The following is a 10000-nucleotide window of genomic DNA, read 5'->3' as shown; positions in this document are numbered from 1 at the left end:
TCTTTCAGGGTGTTATCACATGGTTGTTCTTATGCCTTAGTAACTACGGGAATGCTAGTTCACCCTGCACATCCCCCACCCCAACTGGGGTTCAGTCGGAAACTCATGTTCAAGTCAGAAATAAAACCAAAAACTGGTTTTATCTTAGTCAGTTAAGTCAACATATGTGGTTTCCAGCAGATTTGTGCAGAAGTCTTTGGTTAGGAGGCAGAATATCTCTGGTTCTTGAGTTTATTGCTATCTTTTTATTATTAGCCTAGTATTTCCCCAGTGGTAGTCCCCAAATTCTAAACATCCTTGACTGGTTGACTGATCAAAGGGTATCAAACCTTTCAGAAGCCAACATTCCTTGGCATCTTTCACAGGAGCATTGCGTGTTTTATTTCATTGTTTTGTAGCCTTCTTATTTCAGTTCTTGACTAAATAATACATTTTTTTAGTGATTTGGCTTTACACTTCCTCTTAATTGCTTGAGTACACGTTAATGGTTCTTACTACACTGGCTAGAACTTTAATTGTGGCAGATATCAGTTCACTGTGTTCATGCTACTGCAAGCCTATTAGATTAAAGCCATAACTCCTGAACCTAACCAAACATAGCGCTGGCATTAATATATTTCTTGGTTGACTTGACATTTATACAGCTGATGTGAATAGCTATCCATTGTGTGCTGGACAAAAGCACCCTTCTACTTATGCTGGGCTTCAAATGATTGTAACCATACCAACGAAACTGGAATAATTGGAGCATAATATCTATTTAATGTAGAATGGAGTCAGAATAAATCACTAATTAACTTCTCGCTCTCTGCACCTTCTCCAGCCTTGTGTTCAGTCTTTGGTACAAGCAAGCCAAGAAGAAAGAAGAAATGATTACCCGGTGACATCTGAAACAATGCAAGGAAAGATCAAAAACACTTTATGAACTGGAGGAAAGCGTGTACTCATTTGTACAAAAATAAAGTGAATCAGTGGTAATACTGAACATTTAAGTTAGGTTTGCATCTGCCACCATGGACTGGCGTCAACTCGGATACCAGCATTTACCATCCACTAAAGATTTCCTTCCCCAAGTGTGGAAGCTAGCTTTGACTCTAAAGGCTGAATTCTTGGATAAAACTTCAAACAAACAATTCTACAAATTGGTAGCATCCCAATCCCAATCCCAACATCTCAGTTCCAGATGTTGGGCCATGATGCCTCCAGAAAGACAGTCACTCTCTGTGAAACAGTGCCATTGCCATTAACCATAGGAGCTATTGTCATCACAGCTACTCTGTTAAGAATCGAACTTATTTGCCTGGACTCACTGGTGTAATTTTGTAAATTTGACAGGGAAACAATTCTGCATTGTTTTTCTCTACCACACATCAAAGACACTTAGAACAAGCAGATCTAGAAGACGATGAAAAGTGACTGAGAGGAGCTCACGTCTCTGACAGTTGGAAATGTAAATGACTGGAGAACAACGCCACACTCCATAACAAGATATGGACAAAAGGCGTGAGAACCATCACTCAGACCGCACTTCTTTCCTACCTCGCACATAACAGCAGGCCAAATGGGGGCAAAACAGATGAAACTCCACTCTGACCAGGTGTGGTGGAATCAGTTTTCCAGTACTAGAGTGTCAAAAACACAATGTCTCACCACCTTTAAAAACTACTCAAATGAGAAACATGTTTAGCATTAGACATATTTAATATTAATTAGCTAGTTAATAGTGGTTAAAATGGCCTAATTAAAATTACTAATAGACATACCAATAGAAAACTCAATATTTAACAGTCAATATTTAATTAGATAAATTGAAAGAATATTGAATTAATCTAATATTACTCAGCTGAATACAAAATACAAAACATGTATGTCCCATGGATTGCTGTGAGAACAACCACCAGATATTCAGCTCGCAATTCTGATGTTGAAGATTTGTCAGATATTTGAAACCTGGAAATAGTGTTGCACGGCGTACCAGTACAAGAAAGGTATCGCGCTACCCTGTCGGTACAATACTCCATTTTATTAATACCGATACTTTAAGAATGCCGGTGTTTTAAATAGGAACCGCATATCCTATGAGTTGCGTCGATGCGCCACAGGGGGGCAGTGTGTGCGCAGCACCTTGCAAGCTTATTTCAGGTTCGGGAGATCGCCCAGTAAAACACCAGGTCATCGATGGCTTGCAGCGTCCCAAAAAAAATATCTAGCATGCTAAATATCTGATCTTGTTGGCCAAATCCTGTAATGTAAAGAGTGTGGAGACCAGATTTGATTCTTTGCTTAAACTTTATGCAGAACACCAACAATTCGTCCCACGCATTGCACGAGTTCATTTATGTGAGTCTCTCCAGACAGACTCGTCGGATGGTTAAACTGTATTGTAGCGTGTGAGCCCCTGTTGTTAAGTCATGCAGTGTGCGAACCACAACTTCAAGATCTGTGTAGTGTGTCCAGCACAGCGATCTGACTGAGATATGACTGATGATAAACGCGCACTTACTGACTGTCCATGGTGTGTAGAGAAGCAGTAAGGAATGATCACCCAGATGTCAGGGCATGCCCAGGTTACACTATTATTATACACCAGGTGAGACAAAGTCTGAACATACATTAACATTGAATAAGTTCAAGGCAATAAATCTATTTGGCTTGATTTCAAAGCAGTAAATCTGTCAGGCCTGGGCCTTAATGTAACTTAAAAATGAAAAGAAAGAAAAAAAACTCACAACCTTGATCGCAAATAATAGCAGATAAAAGCGAAGATCAAGCAGATATTAATGAACAATGATGGTTTTTCCAAGAAAAGGGGGGGGGGGGGTTCAATAAGAGAGAAGAAAATACGAGATGACCATCCCTGGGGGTAAGAAGAGGATGAGAAGAAGGATGAAAGACCCCGAACTTAAGGGTTCAGTTTATCTCCAGGCTCCTTTGTTGTATATATTGTTGGTGTCCATAAAGTTCATCCTCTGTTTTTCTCTACCATCCTGGATGCTGACTCTCGGTGATTTTATGCATGACAGCCTTAAGAACAACTGAGCCCTTAAACCTGGGGTCTTCATCATATCTCATCTCAAAGAGAGGTACCATGAATCAATCAATATTACTCGTCTTAACTTTACTATGCCTCCTCTGTGTTAGACTACTCTGGAAAAATCACCATTATTCATCCTCATCAGAACAACATTTTCACATCACATCTTCAAGGCATATGTTTTCTTTTAAAAACTGTGCCCAAGCCCATTACTGGGCCTTGGTCATTACTGTATTTCACTTTGCATAGCTTTAATGAACATACTGACAAATTCTTGGCTTATTTATGGAGCTGATGTATTCTGAGCTTTAACATGGGGTCTGAACTAAGGGCGTTAGAAAAATATCAGGTAATGGGATTGTAGAGTGTAGTAGAGTGCAGACCTCTGCCATGAACGTGTATAAAAACGTATAGAAATCACATACACAAAAATATAGAGCATATCAAATTACTACCATGTAAAAGCTTTAATATCACTATGACCTTGATCTAATGATTCACGATAGGCCAATTGTTAATGCTAGAAAGATACTAATTGTCAAAAACACATCTACCTGTATGAAAATCAAGCAAGAAAACATCATATAACCTACAATTTTAGTGAGCATAAAACTGATGAACATAAATGACATTAACTATAAGTCTGGTACGTAATGCGACAAAGCTCTATTTCATAGCAATGAAGCTCTGTTTCATGGTGATGACGCTCTATTTCATGATGATGAAGCTCTATTGTGAACCAGCTTTTATTTAAAACATATGTATATAGCTCAGCAGCTGTGACAAAATATTTTTTTAATTTAATTATTTCAATTTACTAAGTTCAAGTTCCAACTCCACCCCAGCAGACAGCAAACGCTGAGCTCGGTACACCTATAGGCCGTATCATAGGCTGATAGTTGCTGGTCTGTACGATGGCATGTGAAGGAAAAGTCCTCTTACTGGCATCTTTCAGTAATTCATTTCCCTACATTGGCTTTGATTTATTTGTTTTTAAAACATCAGTTTAAAACTCTTACCAAAAAAAAAAAAAAAGTAAATTAAGGAAAACGTGGTTTTTTTTCACAAAAGAGAAGAGATTATGTTCATATTTGTATTTGCACTTGAGAATATGGAAAATAAATCACCCTACACTGTCTTCCATTGGTAATCAAAAATATGTTTCTTTTTTTTTTATAAATAAAAAAAACAAAAAGTTTAAGTTCCATGTTATGTCATTTATTATGTTTGTGATGTTTTAGGTTTTTGCCATGGTATCGTTTCAGTACAGGTATCATTTTGGTGTCATAACAACACTACCTAGGAGACCTGGTGTGGCTGACCTCAGCAGCACTACAACACTACGAATGGTGTCAGAAGTGGGATGGTGTTGTGAGGCCATCAGGAGCATCCCCATGGTTGAGGGAGGTACCCCCACCCCACCCTGGACCCGTGAAGCCCAGTGTGAACCCCCAGCGTGTGAAATGCAGGAGTGGTCGCCGAACGCGTGGGCAGTGTGACACGGACCGTCACTCAGCAGGGTAAAGGTGTGTTCTGGCTGCTATGCCAGAGAGCTGGCTTTTTGGTGGTTGCTGACAGACATGGGTTCCAGACTGGGTGTGCTAGTTTTTCTACAAATTCGATAATATTACAATGTGATCATTCATGTTGTGTGCTATCAGGGCTAAACTAGCATGAGTTTGTGTACAATGCCGGTTGTCAGTAACAACACCCAAATATGCCCAGTAACTCACAATAATTGTTATCACTATAAAGTAAATATCCAACTCTTGTCTGTATATAGAGTCCACAGTTTGAACAGATCATGCTCATATACAAAATTACATTGCTTCATATGGCCCACTCATTCAGTGGTAAACAATCAAAATGGAATGAACAGAAACAGCCATTACCCTAAAGATCGGCTATGTTCACCTTACAAGCTTCATTGTTCCATTACTTTTTTTTTTTGTTGCTCAGATCAGTTTTGCAGATCTTGCTGGTTTACATTCATAATTACAAGTGACTTGTATCTGTCTGTAATGGATCTGTTTTGCATCGAAGGTAATGATATGCTAAAAAAAACATAAAAAATGAATAAATGGGAAAACAAAAAAATAAATAAATGGGAAGACCATGCTCAGTCATAGAATAGTATGTCAAACACCAGAGTGCTCAGGAACCATTGTGTTTCCATAGTTTTGCATTTGTGTGTGTTACGGGTGTATGTAAAGTAAGTAAACAAATAAAATGTCATTAGCTTGTTTGCAGTTGGTTCAGAATGTGGCTTCAAGATTGCTCACAGGCACCGAAAAAAAGGAACCACCTCACTGGTTTCCGGTCTAGTACGGGGTTCAGTTTAATGTTCTCTTATTTGTTTTTAAAGCTGTCAGCGGACTGGGTTTTACAGTTACTGTGCCAAGGCTTTGAAAAACAACCCACCACTAAGCATTAGGACTGCCCCGTTGTCACGGGCGACAAACGTGAGTCTCCAAATAAAATATTTAATGAAATGAACAAAAATGAAGCAAAAACGAACATAGCACTGCCACGCCGGGCTGCCGAGTCCACTAAGGAAAAAGTCGGTTATTCTGTCACCGGCAAAGAACTTGCAGAAAAAAGGAAGGAAACAAACGTAAGTCTCCAACTGAAGTGTTTAAAGAAATGAACGAAAATGAAGCTGAACTTAAAGAACTCAAGAAGCCAACGCAACATACAATGACCAGCAAGGTCATACAAACAAAAGCAGGCTTACAAAGAGGGCAACCTAATGACATACCAACCTCTAACATGGCCATTGCATTGCCGTGCATTCCCCAGCACATAGCAGCCATCATTTTTCTTTCTGTCTGGACAGAGCATGAGGGCCTCGGCACTGTCATCGATGGCAGCTTCCTTCGGTGCTGGGGCTCTCTTGCGACACTTGGGCTCATCACCGAATGGGGCATGGGGGCTTCGCCCCTTTGACTGACGATGCCCTTCCTAATGTCTGGATGCAATGCTGGTGTTCCCTTTCCAACAGCAAGATCCCTTTTCCGGGCAAGGTGTGGAAGCGGCACCTCTCTGTGTCATTGGAGCCCTCCATCCTCCACGATGCGCATCCCTGGCGTCTTCTTTCGTCAACAGGGCCCCTTACACGACAGGGCGACCGTCGCCCTCTTTGGTTGTTGGAACACCTCGCTAGTCAGCCCAGTGCCACACTGGCATCCTCTGTCATCGACGGAGCATCTTCATCAACCAGCGACTGCCACTATGCTTGCGTCTGCAACATACAAATCACATCCATCACATCTAACGTGGACAGCCCTCAGTGCTGACCAGCCTGACACTGGAATGGCTAGACATGTCTCAGTCAGCTCCTGGAGGGCTACTCCCAGGGCCCCCTGAGACCTCTCCCAAAAAATCCCAAAGAATGGAGGCAGTCCTTGGCTTCCAGCCCATGGTCGTGACGGGCGGGATCAGGAATGGACAAGGGGCACGTTCTTCTGTTGTGTAGTGGTGTTAATGTGCTCGATGAGCCTCCAGGCCCAGTCCTTATGCCCCCAACGAGCTCCGGGGAACATAGCGCTGACACGCCAGTCTGCCAAGTCCGCTGAGGAAAAAGAGAGATTTCTCCAGTGGTCGGTTATTCTGTCACCGGCAAAGCGCTTGCAGAAAAAAAAAGGAAGGAAACAAACGTAAGTCTCCAACTGAAGTGTTTAATGAAATGAACGAAAACGAAACTGAACTTAAATAACTCAAGAAGCCAACGTAACATACAATGACCAGCAAGGTCATACATACAAAAGCAGGCTTACAAAGAGGGCAACATAATGACCACCCCCAGATGGTGCGAACAAAGATGTAGAACACTCACCACCTGAGGGAGGCGTAGCAAAAACAAAGAAAAACAAATGAACCAAAATACAAACTCCACATGCTCAACCGCCGCCATTTGCTAGCGACAGCCAGCAGGGGGCAGTGCTCCCTGACGCCCATCTGTTGCCATCTTTAAAATGTTTATAGCTAGACTAAATTTGTTACATTAGCATTTTAAAGTTTTATTTATTTATTTGACCTAATGACCTAATTAAAATGAACTATATATCCTCTCCTTATGTACAGCATTTTTGTGAACTTTTGTTGATTTAAATGTGCTTTAGAAATTGAATTTACTTACTTACGTCCGAGGCAAAACGTCCGACTCTGTCCCTGTCGTTAGGCATTAATGCTACAGTTGGTAGAAGATAGTGAGAAGACAGTGGATGTGGCTTGAAAATTCAACTTCCAGGGGGAGGCTTCCTCTCAGTTGAACTCCAGCCCCGCCTCCAAAGTTGTGCACGTTGTGAAATGTCAACCACCAAGCATAAATAAATATTTTAGGCAAGAAAAGTAATCTCCAGGAATATCTAGTCAGTAAAAAGTAGCATGGACCTATTTCAGTGCTTAAACCACTTATGAGAACACTGAGCCGAGAGCACACATGCATAAATATCCTGACAAATATCAAACCGGTGGGATTGGGCGGGCACTTAAAGATATTTTCAGCGGCTTTGAAATAAAACTCTTAACCAGTAGCCTTATCATAGGAAGCAGGCCAACAATGGCCCGACTGCAACATCACAGTGAAATGAGAAATACGCTACAGAGCGTTATTGTAACCATTACCATCTTAGCCTAGTTCATTTGTTTTTCTGAATCAGATCAAAGCATGCAGGATTGACACGTTATCAGACATGCCTCCTGGTTGTTTTTTACTTGGGCGTGGTGGATTCTTCCAAATGGCAATTAGGAGGGTTGGTGAAGCCAGAAGAGCCTGATTTGATCACAGATTGTACGTTCTACTGTCAGGCCGTAGTGACAGTTTTAGCAGATATGAGAAAAGTCTATTTTAATATGCGTTACCTATTGTTGTTTTATTAGTCACTCCCAAACCTGTTTACTTATTTTTCATCAAGCAAAACCTCCTTCACTGTCAGATTCTTTTGTATGTGAAACTTGGTGTTGTGCAAAATAAAAACTTAAGATACATTTTAATCCTGATAAAAAAGAAAAACACATTCGTTCAGCCCTGTAACACAAATCCTCATCTCCCCTTTTGAAAAAACCTCCAACTCTCTCACTTCTACTCATTTGTTACGCAATTTTATGATACTCCTGTTCCTTCTTGTCCAGTCCAGTATGATCCACACATATAACTTATTAGTTTTTAATCTTATTGTCTTAGTCTTCATTTTCTTCATCATCCTCATCACACGTCTTGTTATAATAATACATATTTAACCAACAATACACACATTACCAAACCTGTAACACCTTCTAGTATCCTCAGATATTTTGGAGAGTATACACCGTTATGTCGTTTTAGACAACGGATATGTTAATCGATGCCGATGCTCAGGTGGTGCGTGTTGTGTAGTTGTCGTACAGGCTAAGCTGTGTGTGCTGATTTACGCCCATTACCCTCTGCCAGTCTTTGCTTTGCTCGTGGAACGTTGTGGAATGTTGTAACAAAGTAGAACAACCCGAGGAAAGAAAAATGAAACAGAAAAACACAACGAGAACACTGCAGCATAAGAAAACAAACAAGACACGCGGAAGTGATTACAAAAGACAGCACTGGTGACTAAACATGGAAATTGTTGCGATGACCCACAAATTGGACACAAAATGCCGGGTAGAAATGCACAGGTTAAATGTTAACTAGGAGCACCTGGGACCAATAAAGGGTGAGGAAACATAAGAAACAAGATGAGGGTATGGACACAACTAAAAAGAAAAGCACACGGCGTACATCACTAACGGAGCCGCAATGAAAGAAGACAGGACTTTGATTCCATGGCACAGCAGTTACCATACGAGGCAATGGCGTTCCCAATGGGAATGCTCTCTATAGCGGTGGATTGAAAGGAATTCTGGGTAGTAGGATGTGGACCGTCTTCAGTTGTTGGTGCTGATACTGACTCTTGCCTTCTCTGTAATGGTCAAGAGGTGAGTCCATGACCGATATATACACTGAAGTACTTTTGTATTTACATTTAGCAGATACTATTATTTAAAGTGATGTACATTTGAATTTATTGCATTTAGCAGATGCTTTTATCCAGAGCACCTTACAAAAGTGGTTTCTCTGTCTATACAGAAAAGTACCCTTAGCAAGCACAAATAAATTGTCATGGTGTGTCAGGTACACAGCCTGAGGGACACAGTCAGACACACACTGTACCGTCCCTGTTCCTAATCCCATGACTATTGATTGCCATCACCTCTTCCCTGTTTGCTTTGTTTCTCCCTTATTTAAGCCTGCAGGAATGCTTGTCCAGTGCTACGCATTGTTCCTCACTGCTGTGTTCCCAGAAGGCACACCTTTCTCTTCAAGGAGATGAGTCTTCAGCTGGCATTTATTTTGTTACAGCCAGTGGAAATTCACTCCACCATATGAGTGCCAGGACAAAGAAGCGTCTTGAGGCTTGTCTTCCATGGATCTTGAAGTATGGCAGGTTAATCCAGGCCATATCTGAAGCTCAAGGGGTTCGAGGTGCAAATTGGGTTTTGACAATTGCCATCAGGTTGGAGGGATTTGTTTGATTCTTGGTTTTGTAGGCAAGCATCAGAGTTTTAAATCTGATTTGAGCAGCTACAGGAAACCAGTGCACTGAATGCAGTAATGGAGTGACATGGGAAAATTATTGATTTGAGCAATAGGAGGGTTGAAGATCAGCCTTGCCACAGCATTCTGGATCAGTTGCAAGGGTCTAATGGATAAGTTGCAAGGGCGAATCAAAAAAGTAGGGACATGGAGGTTCAGAAAAGGCACAAAGAGTATCAGAAATTCAAACAAAGACCAACAAACAAGAAAATGAAAATGGAAGCTAAATACATGAATAAATGAAAGCTGACAAGACACAGCTAAAAATCATAAAGGGCAGAGCTAAGCAACACACAAGACAAGGGGCAGAACCAGAAATGAAACAAAAACAGAACAAAACCACATGACTAAACACTAAA

General features: G+C 41.0%; 1 long non-coding RNA gene across 3 annotated transcripts in view; it reads right to left on the bottom strand.

Moving 5' to 3' along the window:
* LOC113588578 (uncharacterized) overlaps nt 1-7649 on the bottom strand; it is a 14227-nt gene extending 6578 nt beyond the window's left edge. Inside the window, exons 1-2 of one of the 3 annotated variants that reach the window (XR_003411866.3) lie at nt 7173-7649; nt 5797-6660 (exon numbers count right to left, since the gene is read on the bottom strand). This is a non-coding gene — a long non-coding RNA (uncharacterized LOC113588578). The remainder of the gene's footprint in view (nt 1-5796; nt 6661-7172) is intronic. The other 2 variants (XR_003411867.3, XR_014124186.1) reach the window with 2 other exon arrangements.
* Between the last annotated feature and the right edge of the window lie 2351 nt (nt 7650-10000).

Source organism: Electrophorus electricus, chromosome 6, assembly GCF_041902795.1.
Source record: "Electrophorus electricus isolate QZ-2024a chromosome 6, ASM4190279v1, whole genome shotgun sequence".
In the NCBI taxonomy this organism is placed as follows: domain Eukaryota; kingdom Metazoa; phylum Chordata; class Actinopteri; order Gymnotiformes; family Gymnotidae; genus Electrophorus; species Electrophorus electricus.
This window is presented reverse-complemented; position numbering and strand designations above follow the sequence as displayed.